Source organism: Dipodomys spectabilis, unplaced genomic scaffold (genome assembly GCF_019054845.1).
Source record: "Dipodomys spectabilis isolate Male_0828 unplaced genomic scaffold, ASM1905484v1 ptg000095l, whole genome shotgun sequence".
Classification (NCBI taxonomy): Eukaryota; Metazoa; Chordata; class Mammalia; order Rodentia; family Heteromyidae; genus Dipodomys; species Dipodomys spectabilis.
In genome coordinates, this window is record NW_024870772.1 from 27,802,306 (window position 1) to 27,825,442 (window position 23,137).

General features: G+C 42.3%; 1 protein-coding gene across 1 annotated transcript in view; it reads left to right on the forward strand.

Annotated features, from left to right (window-relative positions):
- Positions 1-21,273: 21,273 nt before the first annotated feature.
- Positions 21,274-23,137, forward strand: part of Tnfrsf19 (TNF receptor superfamily member 19) — a 51,237-nt gene continuing 49,373 nt past the window's right edge. Inside the window, exon 1 of the mRNA XM_042685498.1 lies at positions 21,274-21,314. The gene's annotated coding sequence lies outside the window, so the exon portion shown is untranslated. The remainder of the gene's footprint in view (positions 21,315-23,137) is intronic.

The window sequence follows — 23,137 nt, forward strand, 5'->3', positions numbered from 1 at the left end:
CAGTGTGCTGAGCATCAGAAGTATATGACCAAGAAGGACAGAGTGTGTGCTGGAGTGAAAAGCTCAGCGTTGCAAAGGAATCAGGCTGGAAGCTCAGTGGGGGCCAGTGACACAGAGCCATAAAAGGGAGCTAGGTCTCCCCCTGCAGGCGGTGAGGGGGATGACAGGGTAATGTAGTAGATTTCTGGTGATCCAGACTGATGAACAACTAGATTTCGGGGGAGAGACATGGGAAAGAGAACTGCTTTTGTTTGTCTTGTTGGAAAATACAATGACCAGGTAGACATGTTGTTGCTGCTGCTGCTGCTGTTGTTGTTTGTTTGTTTTTGGTTCTGGGGCTTGAACTCAGGGCCTGGGAACTGTCCCTGAGCTCTTTCACTCAAGGCTAGCACTACCACTTTGAGTCACAGCTCTACTTCTGTATTTTTGGGGTGCTTACTTGAAGATTAGAGTCACATAGACTTTACTGTCTAGGCTGGCTTCAAACTGTGATCATTAGATACCAGCTTTTTAAGTACTTAGGATTACAAGCATGAGCCACTGGTGCCTGGCTGCGGGTAGACTTTTAAGCCCAAGATCAGTGGTGAATCCCAACCCACACTATGCCATCATATGCAAAGAAATTGTTTATACAACATCACAATGTCCTAAAAAACGCTACCATGCTAAGACATCCTTCAGCTATAAAGTGAATACTTTGTAACTGCTCGACAGGGACGTGGTAGTGTTGATAGGGCTTGATGTGGTATGGGGTGATGTGTTTGGGGAGGTGTGTTTTGTACATGGTGTGTATGTGTATAAATGACAGAGGACTCTAGCTCTGAGAAATCAAGCTTTCCTGATGTGCCAGCCAGAAATCAAGGTAAAAAGGAAATGTAAAATGTTCTCACTCGTATTGGTGCCCAAGAGTGGATAAGTGGGGAAGCAATAGGAAATGGGGACATCAGAAGGGAGACTAGAAAGGCAAACAGATGTAACGAAAAAAACCCAGATACAGTGCAGTAAACGTGAGGAATTTGCATGGAGAATTGCCTGTCCTGATTGATTGTGAAAGGTAAAAACACACAACACGCACACACCCACATCACCCAAGCACACATACACAATACACAGCACAACACGCACAAAACACAGCATGTGTGCAACATAACATATAAACAACACAATATGCATATGGGATATACAACACACAAGCAACCCACTGCACATGCACAGCACACACAGGACACACACACATATGCACAGGGTTATAATGCAAGTAGTATGTTTGGAGATAATACAAAAATTATTACTTATAAAAGTCATTGTTGCAAAGTTGTAAGAATAGGCTGGGTAATAGAATAGAGACAGGACTCCCTAATGTGGGAACACAGTTGGCCAAGAATCACAGGGAATAGTTTCCATCTCCACCGACAAGATAAGAAGAAATGCAAATGAAACCAGTGACAATACTCTTTGCTTAATCGAACCCAAACTCTACCAGTACTGATAACTCCTTATGCCAGCCAAAATAAAGCAGACGTCTTTGCTGCCTCTGCAGTGGCATTGATTGATGTGACCTCTGTGACCATTATGTAGTATTCTGGAACATTCTAAATGTATGTTGTCACTGGACGTAACAAACTTATAGGAATTTTCCCTAAAGCCATAGCAGCACACACAGGCACAATGCTATCATTTACAAGAACTAACTAGTTGGAAATAACTAGAGCGACTGAATAGCATACAAGAGCTAAGTTGGAAACTACAGGGCAAAACATTCATCTTCTCATTCAGCCAACTACCATGTGTATGTGTGCTGGCAATTGTGCTGGTGTGTCTGCATGAGGTGGGGGTATTTGCATGAGACACATGTATGGTGTGTGTTAGATGTTTGCCATGGTCTGTATGGTGTGTGGGCCTTGAGGTGCATGTGTGTGATGTGTTTGTGTAGGAGTGTGTGTGTAAGGGTGTGTAGGGGTGTATGAAATGTTGTATATGTGTTCTGTCTTCATGTGAGGTTGTGTATATGTGTGTGTCTGTATGGTGTGTCTGTATGCAGTGTGTTTCTAGGGGTGTGATGGGTGGAGGGAGGCTCCCATTTCCCTCACATGCCTTTGTCTCTGTGTGTTCCTCACTGTCCCCTGGCTGGCTGGCTGGCTGGCTGGCTGGAGTCATTTCTCTTTCACACTAGTACTTCCAAGAGAGGCTGCACCTTCCATCTTCATTCTCTTCCATCCTAATTGTCTCAGGACAGGCTCTCGCTCTGCAACCTCCCTCCTTAACACAAAGTCCCCCAGAAGGAGGAAGAGGAGACAGTGTCAGTATACTCGGCCTCAAGAGGCACTGGCGAGATGAACAGAGGCTCGCCATTTCCATATGAAATATCATACTGCTGGAGTGCATGTATGGTCCCAACCAGAAGGTTAAATAAACAGGGGAAAAAAGAGTGCTCCTGGCAGGAGCCGCAGCATGGAGGGAACTTCTCTATTTATTCACAACTCTTCAGGAGGAAAGAGAGGAAACATAGCACAGCAGTCCGTGGCTGAGCTGGGGGCCTGTCCCCAGTCAAAGGAGCCACTGTCTGCAAGAGGCAGACTTCTTGGGGACCAGGGGCAAGAACAAGGCTTTACAAGAGTCTTGCTTTAATTTTATTCATCTATACAATTTGTTCCAAGAGGAATAAGTTAGAACTCCCAAGTGTTTGTGTGTCTGTGTGTTTTGTTTTGTCTGGGTGCCGGTCCTGGGGCTTGATCTCAGGGCCTGAGTGCTATCCCTCAGCTTTTTTGCTCAAGGCTGGCACTTGACCACTGGAGCCCCAGCTCCACTTTTAGCTTTCTGGTGATTACTTGGAGATGAGTCTCACGGGCTTTCTTGCCCATGCAGCCTTCAAACTATGATCCCTAAATATCAGCCTCTTAAGTAGCTAGGATCATAGGCATGAGCCACTGGTGCCTGGTAGGTGATACTTTAAAAAAAAAATTCCATTTTTTCTGTAATTTTCTCTTTTTCTGTAATGGAATGTAGTGTTTGTCAACAGGAAGAGGCAGAACTCAAAATTTAATGTTTTAAGGTAATATAAATATTTATTAAGGCATTATGTATTATAGAGGAAAACAGAAAAATAGAAATTCTGAAAAAGGAAAAATAAGCAAAATCTACCAGAATAAAGGGATAGGTTTACAGATACTGAAAATAATGTTGAACAAGAGTATTTAAGCCATGTACCAGTGGCTCATGCCTGTAATCCTAGATCAGTGGAAAACTGAGATCAGGAGGATCACAGTTTCCAAATAGTCAACTTTTGTAAGTCATTCATAAGACTCCATCTCAACAGAAAAAGAAGAGGTGTGACAGCACTCACCTATCATCCCAGCCATAGCAAGAAGTGTAAACAGGAGGACGAGAACCAGTCCAGTCTTTGAATACCCCAACCAACGTTTATAGCTTGGGAAATATTTGCAGTGGATGCGCTGAGATTTATATTTGACATTTTAATTTGATAAGATATGTAAGATGCATTCATTAAGAATAAAGGCAAGAGCTGGGCACCAGTTCATACCTGTAATCCTAGCTCCTTAGGAAGCTGAGATGTGAGGATTGCAGATTGAAGACAGCTCAGGCAGGAAAGTCCATGAGGCTCTTTTCTCCAATTAACCACTGAAGAGTGAGGAGTAGAGCTGTGGCTCAAGTGGTACAGCACTAGCCTTGGGTGAAAAAGTTAAGAGGCCTTGAGTTCAAGACCCTGGAAAACAATGGAGGGAAGGGAGAAGGGCGAGGGACGGGGAACGAGGATGAGAGAGAGAAATAAGAAACACAGGAAGAAGAGAAGGAAATTTGTTCCAAGTGATGGAGTTTAAAAAGACACAGTTGCACTTGATGACAACACAGACTTCCTCCACCAAGAACATCATCCATGCTTGGGTATGAAGGAGCTGTGTTTTCTCAGTCCTGATGTGAAATACAACACAGGGCTCTGCACGTGGGCTCTGCACCTAGGCTCAGCCCTTCCACACCACAAGGTGACCAAAGTGCAACTTGGCAAAGAATACGCTGTGCTGTTTATGCTGAGACCTGGCCCCAGGAGATCATAATGGTTCTTTAGCCAATGACAGCACATATGCAAATGGTTGCATAAGAATACAATGGAGCTGGGGATTTTCCATTGCTAGGGGAACCGGAGCAACACATTGCTCATACATATGTGGTGATGTATAGCACATAAAATTAAATATTGTCTATAGCAGTTGATAACAATAATAATCAGGTGCCTTACTAATCTATGTATTTATCATATCATACCTTTTCTCTTTTCCCTTCCTTTCTTTTTTGGCAGTTGGAACACTTGAACTCAAGACCTTACCACTTGAGCAGATACTCTACCACTTCAGCCACGCCTCCAGCCCTCCTTTTTGCTTGAGTTATTATTCAGAGGGCCTCATACTATTTCCTCAGGCCAGCCTTCAATCATGATCCTTTTACCTCTACCTCCTGACTAGCTAGGATGTTAAAAATGTAGTAGCTTGATATTAAAAATGTGGGCTTGCTAGGTTTTTTGCCCAGGCTGGCCTCTAACTTTTATCTGCCCATCTCCATCTTCTATGTAGCTGGGATTTCAGAATGATAGTCATTATTTTAAAAGACTATTGCTTATTTTCAAAGATTACTGTGAAATAGCTGATCATGTTGTTCTGCTAGTGGTCCCAATACCTTATACTGACCTTGCTACTGGAGCTTCTCTTGGCTTGCTCTTGGCTGGTGCTCTACCACTTGAACCATACCTCCAGCCTGGCTTTTGCTCATTGTTTTGAAGATGGAGTTTTATGAACTTTTCCATTTAGGTTGGCTGTTAACTTTGTTCCTCCAGATCTCAGCCTCCTGAGTAGTTAGGATTACAGGTGGGAGACACTGGTATTGGCTCTGATCTCTCTTGATTATATTTTTTTTCACTAGTGCTTGATCTAATCTTGAGATAGTTTGCTCATTATGGTCCTGGGGCAATAGATTGCACCATATGTGTGGATACATATACATCACATATATAAAAATCATATACATATACATCATATAAACATACATGTGTCAAATGATCCAGGTGTATAGTAGACCATATCATCAATAAACCCTCTCTGTGAGTCTGTGATACATTTCTCAGAAAAAAAATCTCCAGCCAGGTAATCCTAGCTACTCAGGAGGCTGGTATCTGGCACTTCAAAGCCAGCCCAGGCAGGAAAATCCATGAGACTCTTATCTCCAATTAGCCACCAGAAAACCCCAAGTGGCACTGTGGTTCAAAGTGGTAGAGTGCTAGCCTTGAGTGAAAAAGCTTATAGAAAACACCCAGACCCTGAGCTCAAGCCCCACAACTGGGGAAAAAAATCCCCATCACTAAAGGACATCCTGAGCATCCTGACATCTTTCTTATAACCAGCTCATCAGATTTAATCTTTATCTGGGCTTCTTAAAGATGAAAAAAAAAAGCCTAACCAAGAGTCCTCATTATTATTATTATTATTATTATTATTATTATCTTTAAGTAGTTGTACAAAGGAGTTGCCATTCAACAAAGCAGTATATGAATAAAGTATCTTTTTCTTTTTTGCCAGTCCTGGGGCTTGAACTCAGGGCCTGGGCACTGTTCTGAGCTTCTCTGTGCTCCAAGCTAGCACTCTACACTTGAGCCACAATGCAGCCTTTTCTGTTTATGTGGTACTGAGGAATCGAACCCAGGATTTCATGCATGCTAGGCAAGCACTTTACTACTAATCCAAATTCCCAGCCTTGAATATAATATATCTTGATCAATGTCACTCCCTTTAACAATAGTCCAATAGCTATGTACACATGACCACATAAATGATCCTAGTCAAAATGATCTTCACTATACGGAAATGAGAGGGTTGGGAATTTTTTGGGGGGTTTTTTTGGTTATTTTTCTTCCCCCCTTTTTTCTAGTGTACTGTTTGCAGTTATTTCATTTTTCTTTTTTTTCTCCTCTGGTTTATTCCTCGTGATCACTGTTTTTATTTTGGTACCCTTTGTCATATATAAGTTTATCCGACTTGAGGAAGGGAAGGGGAATCACAGAAATGATTGGAAAAGCGTGAATCAGTGCAACAGCAATTCTCACTAGATCCTATGTTGGAAATGAACTTTACAACTTGTGGGGAGAGGGGAGTCAGGGGGAGGGAAAAAATGAAGAGAAAATGAAGGAGCAGGTAACATTGCTAGAAAAGAAATATTCTTATTACCCTTCTTATGTAACTAAACCCCTCTGTACATCACCTATGCAAACAACAACAGCAAATCATTTTCATCCACAATGATTCTTCTCAATGTACAATCAAAAGATAACACATAGTCTTGCCAGGCACTGAAGTTCCCTATTGTGGAGGCTGAGGTCTGAGGATCACTGTATGAAGTCAGACTGAGCAGGGAAGCCCATAAGATTTTTAGCTCCAATTAACCACCAAAGAGCTGGAAGTGGAGCTGTGTATCAAGTGATAGCGTGCTAGCCTTGAGCAAAGAAGCCCAGGCCCTGAGTTCAAGCCTGGGGAACCCCCCCCCCCCACACACACACAGACGAAAGTTCAGACTACATCTCACAGTGAAGGGGAGTTAGGAATTGAGGCACAGCCAATGAGCCCCAGGGACAGAGGGTCTGTCCTCACTAGAGACCAGCTTTTAGCCACACAACAAGGCCAAGCCTCAGTCTCCCTTCATGATACCTATGGGAGGTTCTGGGTCACAAAATGGTCACTTCAAAATAATTTCCAGTGACCTTATAAACTCTTTCACTGAGGTTGCTATGGCATTGTAAAGTGAACAACCAGCCTTGTTTGGTGAGACTTGTGGATTCACTGGACTGGTGTGTTCATTTGAGTCCTTGCTCTTGGGTGCCCCCTGTAGGCTTCCAGTGGAACTCTCAGCATGCTATCCTCACACATTTCTATTGGTAGGAAGCTCTGTAGAGGCAATTGCTTGTGCAAAGTCTTCCAGAGTGTCTGTATGCCTGCCTCAGAGTACCTAAACACTTTATTCCTCAGTGGGTTGCAAGCTGACAGAATATGAATGCCATTCTGGTGGAACACTTAGAAAACGGGTGCATGCCCTTTTAGAAGTATTACTGCACAATACAACATTTCCTTTTAGCGTGTGTGTGTGTGTGTGTGTGTGTGTGTGTGTGTATGCGCATGCCCAAGTGCACACCAGTCCTGGGGCTTGAACTCAAGGCCTAGGTGCTGTTCCTTAGCTTTTTTTGCTCAAGAATAGTGCTCTATCAGGGGGGAGGCTGGGAAGGGAGGTGAAGGATAAACAAAGGAGGAGGCTGCAATGCTTGGTAAGAAATGTATGCATTATCCTGCCCATGTAATTGTAACCCCTCTGTACAGTATGTTCTCAAATAAAATAAAATTAAATTAAAAAAAAAAAAGAATAGTGCTCTATCAGTTGAACCACAGCTCCATTTTCAGCTTTTTCTGGGTGGTTGGAGATAAGAGTCTCATGACTTTCCTGCCCAGGCTGGCTTTGACCCATGATCCTCATATCCCAGCATCCTGAGTAGCTAGCATTCCAAGCATGACTCACTGGTGCCCAGAAAATATTTTTTTTATGAGTTCAAGGAGCTCAGAAGATGTCATGTGTACCTAGGTATTATTAGGGAGCCATAAGTAGCAAATAAGCTAGGTCAAATATGACCTGAGCTCTATGGATCTTTGAGAAGCTGCATCAAGTAGAAAGATTATGAAAGAAACATTGGCACTGAAGATGTATAGTGCTTGCCAGGATGTGCTGGGTGCTGCCTCCATCCTCAGAAGGTGCACCCACAAGCTCACCACTAGTGATTCACTCCTGTAGTTGTAGCTACTCAGGATACTGACATCTAAGGATCATAGTTCATAGCCAGACTGAGCAGGAAAGTCCATGAGACTCTTGAATTAATTGCAAACACACACACACACACACACACACACACACACACACACACACACATATTGGAAGCAGAGCTGTGGCTCAAGTGTTAAGAGTTCCGGCCTTAAGCAAAGCAACTAAGGGACAGCACATAGGCCCTGAGTTCAAGTCCCAGAACCAGCACAAAACAGAAAGGAAAGAAGGAAGAAGAGGGGAGAGAAAGGGAAGGAAAAGGAGAGAGAGAGGGACAAAGAGAGAGAAGAGGGGGAGGGAAGGAGAGGGGGAAAGGGAGAGAGGGAGAGAGAAGGAAAGGAAAAGAATGTAAAGGAAAGGAAAGGAAGTAGAAACTATACTATTAAAATGTTATACTGAACTCAAATTTCCCCAAGGATCATATAGGTTTGGAGGTAAACATACCATAAACTTCATTTTCAAATATCATACCATTGGTATATCATACAATTGATTCATTGGAGTAAAGGAATATTTTACATTCCAATTTACATTTTACATTTCACATTCTAATCTCCTCTAAGTTTTACCAAGGCCATCCCAAATTTGATAAATGTATATTATAAAATTGGCAGGATTTTCTTTTCATTTTCAAATAATGGTTTCATTTCATAAAATGAACAAATTTTCTGAAATTTAGAACTGCACCGAATTCTGGATTGCAATGAGTCTGAAATTCTTCCTTGTTTTCTATTTTATTACATATTGAAAATAAAATGATTTGACTGTGTTGGAATCATGGTTAAGAAAAAAAAAACAGTAAGAAAATTCTAAATAATTCAAAACATGGGCAATTAGACCAAGATGGAGACTTCTTAGACATTCTTAATCCCAACACTGAATTTGGCAGGAGCCCTGAAAGACAAAAAAAAAAAAAAAAAGCTAGCTTTAGAGACTCACAGCAAATGCTTTCCTCTAGCAAGTTTTCTTTCATGCATTTAAAAATGCTCAGGAAGGCCAACCCTGTAATCCCAGCCATAGCAGAGGTAGAGAAAGGAGGATCAAGACTTGCTTGGATCAAAGATAAGAGAGGCTGAGGTCTGGGGGTCACAATTCAAAGCTATCTGGGCAGGAAAGTTGATTAAACTCTTATTTCCAGTGAAACACCAAAAAAGCCAGAGATGAGCTGTGGCTCAAGTGGTAGAGTGCTAGCTTTGAGCAAAAGAGCTCAGGGACAGCGCCCAGACCCTGAGTTCAAGCTCCACAACCCCCCCCCCCAAAGTTCATGAATTATATCTATGAACTAGGCATAATTCAAAATTGGGTTTTCTGAATCACAAATTTAGATTAAGTTTCTGCCCAAGGTATCAAGGAACAGTTTGTCAGAGATCAGTCTTCTAAAGAGCTCTGCTTTTCTCTTCTTTGCTTTAATGAAAAGCACTATTTGACAGTCAGATTGTAATCACTGGCCACTTCAGAAAAAAAAAAAAAAATTACTTAAAAAGACTTGTTCCATCGGGGAGCAGAGGGAGAAGCAGGTTAAAAAATCTTCCTCTTTGTGTTGGCAGTGTAATACTTCTGCTCTACTACTCTGAATGCCTATCTTTGTGGGAAATGGTGATTTTTATCAGCCCCGTGGTAATGAAATCCTGTTATCTGGGGCCTCCATCCACCTGGGATCTGGTCCTCCACGCACCCCCTCCTAAAAGAAAAATCCTCCACAGAAGGGTCTGGAGGAAGGCACCGCAGACAAATGTGGCTGGAAATCAGGCAAAGTGGCTTCTCTGGAGCTCAGCTTCCCCACGGGCTCGAGTAGAGAGCTCCTGCGGGTCCCAGGGCTTTGAATGACGTCATAGGATCTGTGGTTGAGCAAGATGAAAGGGCTACCGCAGAGCCCGCTGGCACTGGAAAGGCTTTCAACCCGGTCCACAGCCCAGCTTGCCAGATCCAGCCACTCCGCTCAAGCTCGGGAAGGCCACCAGCCTGGCCTCTGGGCTGAAGAAAGAAAGCAGAGAAAGGAAGAAAGAACACAACGTGGTCCCCATTTAACAAAGAAATGTGCACAGTGGAAGGCGGGAGGGTAGCTCACTCCCTGCTTGCAAGAGAACTTTCCTGATCTCTCTTGCCTGCCTGGGAGCTCAGCCGTGGCCTTTGATGTCTAACAACTGATCGCCGATCAGATTACAGGCATTTCATCTTCCCAGCTCGTCTGCCTTTGATCTGCATGGTTAATTTCATTTTCCTGGATTGGAAGTTTTAGTCTGAGCTTGTGCTGACACACATTTTTTTTTTTTTTTTTGGTGGGGGGGGAGGTGGGGAGTGGAGGTAAGAAGCATTTGGCATAGGAGTGTTGCCAAGAAGAAACGAAAGCTGCCCGAAAGGGGGTGAGTACTCTGAAAATATTTCTAAAACAGAGCTTTAGATTGTTCTTGTAGCTTTCACTGTCTTTTTCCCCCCTCCTCCTGCCATGTGTTCAAAGAGAAAGCAGGGTTTTTCATCCATTAGGAAGAAAAAAAAATATTTCTGTAGTGCAGAATCTTCCAGGATGTGATGTGCATACTGCAGTCATTATTTAGTTGTTTGTACACTAGAGTTGGTGATCTGTCATGCAAATTTTATCCGGCAAAGAGTTGTTCAGACAGTGCTAAGTTTAGCTTTCAAGCAAGGGAGTCTTTCCCTGCAGTGTGTACTCTGAGATTGTTTTGAGTAAACAGACAGAGGTGCTTTGCTTCTTTAAAGATATTTGTGTGTGTGTGTGTGTGTGTGTGTGTGTGTGTGTGTGTTTCCCTTCCTTTTTTATATAAAAAGACAAAATGCATCACTGGCAATGCAACCTTTTTAGTTTGTTTATTCTTTCACCTTCAAGGTATAACCCAATCAAAGACATTTCCTGATGCAGTTTGTACACTCCAGAGAATCTTCAAACAAACAAAAAAAAGATGAGCAAGACTTTTATGTGAAAAACTGGAGAATTCAAAAACAGTGAAGGGGAAAGTTGAACTAGGTTTAGCTCTGAAAAAAAAAATCCTCTAGCTATTTTCTGTAAACTTTGGAAGTAGTACAAGCCTTATTTAGAGAAACAAGTTTCCTATTCCAAAATGAACATTTACTTGAAATTTATAGTGACAGCTGTTCTAAGTTGCAATTTGCCAACTGTGTATGAAACAATCTGGGTAACCAACAGTTATTATGTTACAAAAGAAATATTTTAGTCATATTCTCACTGTCATGTCCTAAAAAGCCAAATTATAATGCTGCATTGAATTCAAAGGTTCAGTTACTTCTTTGTGAATTTAATGACAGAGACAGAGAGAGAGGGAGAGAGTAAAATCTTTACATTGAAATGCAAGAACTCTGTACAGAAACAGTTGGGAACTTTCGAGTTCACATTGGCTTGTTTTAATATTCCAATCCTAAATTTATTTGGGCAAAATGTTTAATTACCATGACAAGAGACTATTTAATGCTAGCAGAACCACAAAGAAACTATTTGGGGCAAGACCAAGTTTTCCTTGACTCTGAAATTCTGATGAAACAGAAAAAAAATCTAACAAGTCTTATTTCAGAAAGTAATTGATTTTTCTCAGCCAATTAATTGCATCACATTCTAAACTTCCTTCTAATATCGGAGGAGGGTAATTAGCATTATCTGCTTAATTTCAAAGTTTGGATAGTTGGTAAGTGGAGGTTACGTACAGCTATACAGTATCTGTACATATTTTGAAAGTATAAGAATTTTTTTCAAGTTTTAATTTTATTATATATAATAGTTGTGCAAAAGGGTTTCATTTCAGCATGTCAGTTTATGAGAACAATACATCTTGATCAGTGCCAGCCCGTCCATCATTCTCCCCATTTCTCCGAACCTCACTAAATCATAAGAATTTAACCTCAAAGATTTGCTTCTTCTACTAATAATGCAAACAATCAGGCTTTTAATATATGGATTAAAAAATGTTTGTCCAAAAATTCTCCTATAAGTTAAAGAAAAAAGTAGTGTTAACATTCACGTCCAGAGAAGAAAAATTAGCAGCTTTTAGAACTTGCTCATTTAGTTCATACTTGGGGTTTTGAATTTTTTTTAAAAAAATGACTGTTTATTCTGCTACCAGGTTCATTTTAACAAACATACTTCTCTCCCCAGCACAAAACAAAGGAGAGAATTAGCAATTATCTGATTAATGTAGGCTTTGTAGGAAACTAGCTTAGACAAGTCAAGTCCTTGAAAATCCACTTCAGTGACTGAATTAATTGAGTTAATTGTTTACTTCTTATGCCTTTGTGGGGAGACTCAAGGGAGTGCTTTTGGGATTTTAAGGAAGCTGGCTATTGCTAAAGGAGCAGGTACTGTCTCAAAGGACATTTCTTAATTAGCTGTCACAAGATGACCCTGATGGTGATTTAAGAGATAACATCCATCATAGTTCCAGTGAACAAAAGGGTTATATTACATTTTTTTCAAAGCACTCCTATCTATGGCTTCAATGGCAACTTTTGTTACTGCAGAGGGCAAGGCTTCCAAAAGACTCTTATTTCTAGTCCTGATTCTGTCACTGATCAGCTATGTGACCTTAAGAGAGAGACTCCACTGCTCAGTTTTCTCCTGAGTGAGGCAAAGTGGGGGGAGGGAGGGAGTAGGAATCAGATCACTGAAGTAAGTACCAGTGGAATTTTTATAGCCATTGTACAGATGAGGAAATTAAGCCAATGGAAAAGTAGCGTGGCTCTCTGAGCTAAGGTCACACAGCTCATTTTCGGAGTGCTCCTCCAGTATTCATTTCAACCTGCCATTACACCATCTATGGTCAATTTTCCAACTCATCAGCTAAGACAAAAGTTGGGAAACTGCCAGGCACTGGTGGATCACGCCTGTGATCCTACCTACTTAGGAGGCTGAGATCTGACGATCATGGTTCAAAGCCAGATGAAAAGACTCTTTTATTTCCCATCAACTGCCAAAAAGCCAGAAGTGGAATTGTGGTTCAAGTGGTAAATTATCAGCCTTGAAAAGCTAAAGGAGAAGCTGGGTGCTGGTGGCTCATGCCCGTAATCCTAGCTACTCAGGAGGCTGAGATCTGAGAATTCCTGGTTCAAAGCTAGCAGGGGCAGGAGAGTCAGTGAGATGATTATCTCCAATTAGCCTTAGCAAAAGCAGATTTGAGCTATGTCTCAAAGTGGTGGAATACTAGCCTTGAGCAAAAAAGCTCAGGCCCTGAATTCAAACCCCATGACTGACAAAATACAAAAACCTAAGGGAGTGTACAAAGGCCCTGTGTTCAAGCCCCCATACTCACACACACACACACACACACACACACACGTGTGCACACGCACACACAAGTTGTAGAACTGATTAGAGATTGGGTCAAGAGGTTAAAATAGCTGTTTCCAATCCAAGTTTCTTTTATTCCCAGTATTGATGTATCAGTGAACTGGCTTTATCTGATGTTTTCCCAACAGTCCCTCTGCTTTTGTGTTTCTAAGCTGTCTCAACAGAATGAATGCTACACATAATATATTATAGCACTAAAAATAATTGCATAAAACATCAACTGTATTGCCAGGCCTACAGTCCTAGCTACTCAGGAGGCTGAGATCTGAGGATTGTGATGCAAAGCCAGCCTGGGCAGGAAAGTCCATGAGCCTCTTATCTCCAATAAACTACCAATTAAAGCTAGAAGTGGTCCTATAGTAGAGTGCTAGTCTTGAACAAAGAAACAAAAGCTCAGGGACAGTGCCTAGGCCCTGAGTTCAAGCCCCAGGGCCAGCCCTCCCACAAGGAAAAAAAATGACTGTATCAATGTCACATGAAATTAGGTGTGTATGTAGGAGTTTGGCATGATATAAGAGCATATCTTTGTGTGGTTTTTAAAAGTAGATATTTTCTTAGGAGATGTCATGGGAAGTTTAATAGTCAACTATAAGTTATTATTCCTCAAGGGAGATTTGCAGTGGACTTTTGGTGAATTTAGTTTGCAGAATTCAATATCCACGATGTATTTCCAATCATGTTTGATTGTATTAAGAATGCTGAGTGCACTTGCTATGAAAAAATTAATTTAGCTATTGGTTAATTTTGATACCTATGTATCTGTATTCAATTCAAAATAAATGCCCCTGACACTATGTGTTGCCACCTTAACAAAGGCTTGTATAAATCCTTACATTCACTGATATTTATTAACTTATCAGTTATTAACTAATTTAACATTATATATTGAATCCTATTGGCCAGGCCTACTAACAACATATTTTTAAACACTCTCTCATTTAAACTCACAGCTAGTGAATCATCACTTTACAGATGAAGAAACTGAATCCTTGAATAAATTGGGAGAAAATCAATGGGCTAATTAGGTGGTAGCTCTATGCTCAATCTGTCTGATTTCAAAACCTGCATTCTAGTCAGGTTCAAGTGGCTCACGCATTTAATCCTAGCTACTTATGGGGCTGAGATCTGAGGATCCCAGTTCAAAGCTAGCTCAGGCAGATGAGTTCCAGAGACTACTCTTCAATTAACCACCAAGAAACTGGAAGTTGATGTATGGCTCAAGTGGTACAGCACCAGCCTTAAGCAAAATGAGACTGTGAGCAGCTGAGTTCAAGCCCCAGTATCAGCACTTAGTGAATGAATGAATGAATCAATCAATCAATGTGCCCCCTTCTACAGCAACCCTGAAGCTGCCCAGTCAGCCTATTCCTTCTGTTGCCTGGGTGGAGAACTCTGTCACACTTTGGGTGAGGAAGAGGAGAGTGGGCATAATCGCTGTCTGTAAACTCTGAGCCAAGTCTGTCTAATGGGTGCACATTCTGGGCCAAGCATTGTGAACTCACAAAGAGTGAGCCCAGTATGAAGGATATAACTTGTAACAATGTTGTTCTACAAATGTCATGACGTTTACATCAGTTGGACTAAGCAGGCCACCTCCTTAGTTTATAGACTAGCGGTAGGTGAAGATTACATCAGAAATCAAGGAAGGTAGATTTTGATCCTGGCTGTATTATTAACTTGCTGGGTGACCTTGTGTCTGTCATTCAGCCTCAGGCTTTAAAGTCCTCCATAGCCTTCCTCTGATGGTCTATAATTGGCAGCAGTGGGTGTTGGGAATAATTTAATTGAGCTTTGTGGTGCCCTTTCATTATTTTTTAAAAATTGTATTTGGCAAACTTGACGACCCTTTGAGAGTCTGATTCACAAATGAATTCATTCAAGAAATTTAAACTGGGTGTTGGTGGCCTCATGCTACTCAGAAGGCTGAGGATCAAGGTTTGAAGCCAGCCCTGGAAAAACAGTCTGTGAGATCCTTATCTCTAATTAACCAGCCAAAGGCCAGAAATGGAGGTATAACCAAAGAGATAGACTAACAGCCTTCAGCATAATAGCTAGGAGACAGTGCACACGGAGTTCAAACCCCAATAATGGCACCAAAAAAAAAAAAAGAAGAAAAAAAGACAGAAATTTGTGCTCAGTACTCACTGTAATTAAACCAATTATAGACTTTATATTAATCTGATGAAATTGAGTTTTTTCATGAAGCTTATATTTTATTCCATTTTCCCAAAGAATAATGACTTAAAGTAGAAATTTCTTGTTTAGTGAGTCCAGGGAAACCGTTTATCACCTGAAACTATTCATTATTTTTAATCAGAATAATTTGTTATTGCATTCATTCAAATTTTAAGGTAAACATCCTAAAAATTGTCCTAAAACAGTCCAACATTTTATATTCTCTCAGATATAGTTAAAATCTAGCTTCAGAATTTATAATCATAAAAGTAAACACCTCCAGCTGGTGCCAGTGGCTCATTCATATAGTTCTAGCTAACCAAGAGGCTGAAATAAGTGAATCATAGTTCAAAGCCAGCCTGGGTAGGAAAATTTGTGAGACTCTTATCTCCAGTTGACCACCAAAAGAGCTGGAAGTGGAGCTGTGGCTTAAGTGGTAGAGTGCCATCCTTGAATGGAGAAGCTAAGGGAGAGCTCAGGGCCCTGAATTCAAGCCACAGTACCTTCACAAAGAAGAATCCTCGTAGCACAGCAATTTAGCTTTCCTATTCAATTTCTATAATGATAGCCAGTGTTTCAAAGGGAGCAAAATCTTCCCCAGCCTTAACTCAGGATGCTTACATCAAGGTCATGCTACTGAGCGCGGAACTGCCATTAATTTTCTAGATGGTTTTCACTAAGACATTGTCCTTAGACCATATAAACACTCAGGGTGAGGCAGAGTGGACGATATTTATGTCATTTAAGTGTCCTCTTCTCTAAAGAATAAGACTCATCTAACAGCTAGAAAGCAAAGAAATTTTATTACACCCCATCCCCATTTTCAGTTGTCATTTATTGACTGTTACTAAGCACCTTATACCCCTCAAAACACAATATACTGGTGGCCCACTCCACCAATAACCCTAGCTATTCAGGAGGCTGAGAGCTGAGGATCACAATTCAAACCCAGCAAAATAGAAAAGTCTGTAGGACTCTTATTTCCCATTAGCCACAGAGCTGGAAGTAGACCTGGCAGAGGGCCAGCCTGGAGTGGAAAAGCTAAAAGTCAATGCTCAGGCCCTGAGTTCAAGCTCTAGTACCAGCACAAGTCAAAAACAACAACAAAAAAACCCCCACCAATATACTACTATTGAGTGTGGTACTATTTACTAAACACTTACTATGTGCTGGGAGTAGCCCAAGTGCCACCAGTGAAGCGATTCATTTTACACATGGAGACTAGGAGATTTGGAAAACCAAGGTCATCTAACTAGGGAATGCCATGGTGCCACCAGAGTCTGATGCCAGAACCTGTGCATGTTCACAGTAGGGCCTCTCTCCACAGTCAGTTCCCAAGACAACTTGACCCTTCAAGTCCACACACAATGGTTCTGGAAATAATGAAATAACATAGCACTGCTGTCTCTAAGTACAAAAGAAGGTCAGAGAGGATAGGAGTGATTGGTGAGTTCAGAGAAGGTAGTTCCTGAGTGGGCAGACTGAAGTCTAATAGGAAACATTTATTGAATGTATGTTTGATAGGTTCAGACTATCAGAAATGCAAGTTGGAACAAAAGATGTCCATTTCCAGTTGGGTGCCAGTGCCTGATCAGAGAATCGAGGTTCAAACTATCCTGGGCAGGAAAAATCTATGAGGCTTTTACCTCCAGTGAACCACCAAAAAGCTGAAAGTGGAGCTGTGGCTTAAGTGGTATAGCTCCATCCTTGAGTGAAGTAGCTAAAGGACAGCACCTAAGCCCTGAGTTCAATGCCCAGTACTGGCACAAGCATGCACGTACACACACACACACACACACACACACACACACACACACACGAAAGAAAAAAAGGAAAAAAAGAAAAGAGAAGAAAAGAAAAAGATGCTCATTTTCTCAGAAGAAAGTTAAGTCCACAGGTATTCTTTTTTTAAATTTTATTTATCATAAAGATGCTGTACAGAGGGGTTACAGTTACATGAGTAAGGTAATGAGCACATTACTTGTCTAATATTGTTACTCCTTCCCTTGTTGCTGTCCCACTATGCCTTCCCTCCCCCGCCTCCCATACTCCTCCATACCCCCATCCCCGCCCGAGGTTGTAAAGTTCATTTCCAATATGCTGTCCTGTGGGTATCATTGTTGCAATGGGTCATCCTATGTCCTTGTTTCAGAGTTTTGTTATTCCCCTTTCCCTCCCCAGATTAGACAAATGTATATACAAGATGCAGGGCACCAAATCAAGTACAGTGACAGCAGGGACTATACCATGGGGGGAAGAACATACAAAGGAAAAAAAATCATAGTACATTTAAAACAACAACAACAAAGACAGATCTCTGTGTCCATATTTTGGGGTTCATTTCACTCAACATCATCTTATATGGTCATATGTGCATAGTTTTTGAGTTTTCAGCTCATCTTCACAGGTATTCTTGACAGAAGGCTGAATTGTTATTATGAACTTGAAAAGAGAAGAATGGCAACCCAGAATTAAGGGGAAATGGTGAGAGTCAAAGCTTTTGAGGTGGTCCTGAAATAGGAGACAGGAGTAAGAGAGGTGAGCAGAAAGGAAGCTTCTAGAACCAAAGAATAGTAAGTTCAGAGTACATATGATGTGAGGCAAGCAGACTAGCTTGGGCAAAAGATAAAGCATGGCGTCTAAAGGAGAGAAAGATAAGGCTGAAAGTGAGGCTGGAGACCAAATGTGGAAATCTTTGAATGAGAATCCAAGGAATATGGTAGCCATTCTTCCCAAGGGAGACCTTCCCGGAAATCTGATTACCAAACAGTGGCAGCCAGGAAAGGAAGGTGACAGGATAGAGGGCTGTGGCAAGGTTCTTGGGCAGGGCAGGAAGGAACCTGTACTGTGATGGAAGGGTGGCTATCAAGAGGAAAAGAAGAGGGCTGGGTAGGTGGCTCAGTGGCAGAGTGCTTGCCTTGCAGGCATGAGGCCCTGGGTACGATTCCTCAGCACCACATAAGCAGAAAAGAGCTGGAAGTGTGGCTCAAGTGGTAGAGTGATAGCCTTGAGCTGAAGAGCTGAGGGACAGCGCCCAGGCCCAGAGTTCAGGCCCCATAACCGACAAAAAAAAAAAAAGATGAAAAGAAAATGAATGCCTGAGAACTTGCACAGGAAGAGGCAATAACTGCACTTATTAAGGATGAACTGGCCAGGCACCAGCAGCCAGCAGCTCATGTCTGTAATCCTAGGTACTCAGGAAGGAGGCTGAGATCTGAGGATCACTCTTTGAAGGCAGCCCAGGCAGGAAAGTTGATGAGACTTTTCTTTAAAACAAAAACAAAAAAACTACCAAAAAGCCCAAAGTGGAGTTGTGGCTTTAGTGATTGGTGCTAGCCTTGAGTAAAAGGCAGCTCAGAGACAGTGCCCAGCCCCTCCCCTGTAAAAAGGACAAACTAGGTACTACGTGTATTACGCTCTGTGATATCAAGAACTAAGAAGTCTTCAGAGAAGGCAGGTGCAGTTGGTTGGGCTCACCTGTAATCTTAGCTACTCAGGAGGCTGAGATCTGAAGATGAAGGCTCAGAACTCACCTGGGCAGGAAAGTCCATGAGACTCTCCTCTCCAACCAGCAAAAGGCCAGAGTAGAGGTATGACACAAATGACAGAGCACCAGCCTTGATGAAAAAGCTAAGGGACAGTACCCAGACCCTGAGTTCAAGCCCTAGGACCAGGACACACAAAAAAGAAGTCTTTAGAATTTCAAGGTCTAGTTGGGAAAAGAAACATAATAGAAGGATCAGTTAGGCCTCATGTGGGATGAGCAAGTTTGTTATGCACACTGTGTGTCAGGAGTATTACATCATGGATAGATAGGACAGAGGAAGGTACTTTTTGTGTGTGTGAGCCAGTACTAGGGCTTACATTTAAAACCTGGGAGCTGTCCTTTAGCTTATTTCACTCAAGGCTGTTGCTTTACCACTTGAACCACAGCTCCACTTTCAGCATTTTGATGAATAACAAATTAAAGCCTCACAGTTTCCTGCCCTGTCTGGTTTAAAACTATGATCCTCACGTCTCAGCCTCCTGGAGAGACAGGATTATAGTTATAATCCAACACCGCCTGGCAAGATACTCTATCCTTGAGAGCCAAGTAACATCTTACATATCATTGGTAAATCATTACTGTCATGAGTCATATTCTGAATATGTTAGATTTCAAATATACAACTTGGTGATGCTTAGGAATAATAATATTGTGGAGGATTTCTTCATCACTCCTGAGAACAAGCACTACATTGAGTTTGGGGGGCAATTAAGAAGTACAACTTATTCATCCATTCATTTGGTAACTCACCAAGTGTTTATTGAGGGACTATAATGGACTGGGATTTAGGAAAAGCAGCTCAGGCCTACTAAAAGAGAAGTGTAGTGAATTAGGAAGGCAAAACCAGTCCATGAGAAATGCCTGTATCTTTTGTGATCAGTTCCACTAGCATCTTTTGTGATCAGTTCTGCTAGCATCTTGGGTGTGAACGATTCTTATCTGTTTACCTATTCACTGAACAGACAGAACAGCTGCTTACATTTCTACTGTTGAAAATGGATATATGCCCATATGTGTATGTGTATGTATACACACACATATATGTATGCATATTCACATACATATATGTATACACATGTGTATATGTACAAACATGCACACTTACACAATATATAATCTATACATAGACATACATAAATATACATGTGCGTAAATATATACATATACATCTGTGCATATACATACATATATATTACATTCATGGTTCTTTCATCCCCTTTAACAAAATGACATTGTTAGCTCAGCTTCACAAAGACACAAACAGAAGCTCAGAAATATAAATAATCTAGCCAGCTATTGATCATGCCTATAAATCCTATCTCCTCAGAAGGCTGAGATCTGAGAACTGAGATCACAGTTCAAAGCCAGACTAGGCAGCCTAGGCAGGGAAGTCTGTTTCTCTCTAATTAACAAACAGCTGTAAATGGACCTGTGGCTCAAGTGGTAGAGCTCCAGTTTTGAATGCAAAAGCCGGGTGATTTTTGGTGGAGGGCCTAAGTCCAAGCCCCAGTACCAACACACACACACACACACACACACACACACACACACACACAAACACACACACATTAATAACCAGACATCACCCAGTAAAAGTGAAGCCATACCCTGTTGCCTACTTTCTCCTGCCGGGCACAGAGGCAACCCTCACAACTGGACTGAGCTGGTCTTGGACATATTAAGAGGTGGACATCTCACTGCCTGGCAAGAGGATGCACCTCTACTCATCACGAGTGACGATCTAGTGAGCAGGCCCTGGAAGGGTACCTGTTGGAAAGTATGCAGCCATGAATCAGTGGTGTGATGTCACCACCAGTCAGCAGGGTATCACGACCTGGATCGTCCCAAGCTGAGATGCAAAGGAAGACTCCCTTCCTTCTCCCCTAATTCAACCGAGAGCTCTTGGGGGAAGGGGGAGTCTTGGCTTTCCCATCCCCAATACACCTCCAACCCACATTTATTCAGCCCAGAGCTGTACCCACAGCCCCTAACCAGCTGAGCTTTTGGCGCCAGCGAGGGGGCGTGGCTGGAGAGGGATGTGGCTGATTGGTAGGAGGGACTCCTAGAGGGTAGAGCCGCCCCTGGGCGTGGCTTGGACTGGGGTGGGGAGCGGCTGGAGAGGGACATGGCTGATTGGTAGGGGAGACTCCGAGAGGAGTGGCACCGCCCCTGGGGGGCGTGGCTTAGTCTGAGGGCGTGGCGAGGAGGGGCGCAGGGTGGGGCGGCCGCGGTTGCCCGGCTACTTGCAGAGCGGGAGCCCGCTGCTCTGGAGGTGTTCAGCGTGCACACACTGGCAGGAGCTGCATCCTGCGTCCCGGTCCCTGTGCCCTGAACCCCGATCCGCGCGTCACGGATGCTCCAACTCCAGCCGGAGCCTGCAGGGCCGGTCAGAGAGATATGGACTAGTTGATTAAGAAGGTAGGTGCCCCTCTCCTTCCGGCGGATCCTGAGGGGTAGGTGGGACACTCCCCCCAAAAGAGGCGGCAGATGCCTAACGGAGGGAGAGCGCTCAGATAGGGGCTGCACACGTGCAGGGGAGGAACAGGGGTCAAGGGACCCCGGGAAGGGGGGTGTCAGCCAGGGGCAGCAGGGAAGGGGACATTGGACATACAGAATTCTGACCCCAGTGGCTGAAGGGACCAGAGTGTGGATTCTTTCCCCCCGCCCCCCAATCTTGCTGGAAGAAGGATTTGACAATGCATACTCTTATCCAGGGATCTTGTAAATGGGAAATCTGCGTGTCAGGCAAACATCTGTGAATATCTAAATATAAGTATAGAAATATCTGCATCATACCTGCTTACTATGGTAGGGAAGCATTCCCCTCCTTCACCAGTGCCCCAAATTGACATACCCTGAAATACTGGTCTTTGGAGCATGCATCTGCAGGCCCCACTGCAGCATTGAAGCCCAGAGGGTAAAAAAATAACGATGAGAGTTATCTGTAAGAACCATACTCCAACCATGCAGAAAGAAAAGACAGAAATGCCCACAGTATTTGCTAGAGCATTACTAAATAGAGCCTGCAATAACAATAATTTTTTATGTTTATTGTAAGTAGTTGAACAAAAGGGTCTCAATTGTTGTTCTGTGTCCATACTGGGGCTTGAACTCAGGGCTTAGGCACTATCCCTTACTTTTTCCACTCAAGGCTGGTGCTCTACCACTTGAGCAACATTCTCCACTTTCAGCTTTTGCTGGTTAATTTGCTGGAAATAAGAGCCTTCCCTGCCCCACCTGTCTAAACTGTGATCGTCAGATCTCGGCTTCCTGAATAGCTAGGATTTACAGGAATGAGCCACCAGCACCTGCTTAACAAATAACTTCTTCTTCTTGTTGTTGTTGTTGTTTTCGGTTGGTCAAGGGACTTAAACTCTGGGCCTGAGCGCTGTCCCTCAGCTCTTCAGCTCAAGGCTAGTGTTCTACCTCTTGAGCCACAGTGCCACTTCCAGTTTTCTGAGTGGTTTATTGGAGATAAGAGTTTTACTGACTTTCCTGCCCAGGCTGGCTTTGAACCAAGAACCTCAGATCTCAGCCTCCTGAGTAGCTAGGATTACAGGTGTGAGCCACCGGCACCCAGCACAAATCAGTTTTTAGTACAGTGCATCTTACAATAACTTTAGAGAAAAAGAATTTTAGTTAATATATTCTTGGAGATCAACTTTGGCAGAAACAAAATCCTGTGATCTCTTTTGATGGTGGTTAAAAAAATCATCAGGATTACCTACATCACTGTAAAAAAAAAAAAAGTCCCTCTTGTACCAGCATTTTGTTTGCAAACAAAATAAGCATTCTCACTATTCCTTTAAGTAAAACACTTAACTCCATGTATTTATAAAGGTGAAGTTTTTATTCCAATGACAGGCTGTTTGACTACAATACAATTTCTTTATATAAACAGGAAGCAGATATTGTTCAACAAGACTTATGTAAACAGAATTTACTTCAGTGTTGTTATTTCATGACTAAATACTTAAATGCAAAAAGGAGGATTATATTGCCTTAGCTCCGGATTTGTTTCAAATATTTTCTGAGGAAGAATTTCTCCTTAGGCATTTTTGCCATTGATGCTTTCGTGTAGTTTTAAAATACATCTTTTACTTCAAGCACTTGTTACTGAATTTAAAGATATGTATCTAGCCAGGTACCTGTAATACTAGCTACTCAGGAAGCTGAGATCTAAGGATTGAGATTCAAAGTCAGCTTTGGTAGAAGAATCCTTGAGGTTCTTATCTCCAATT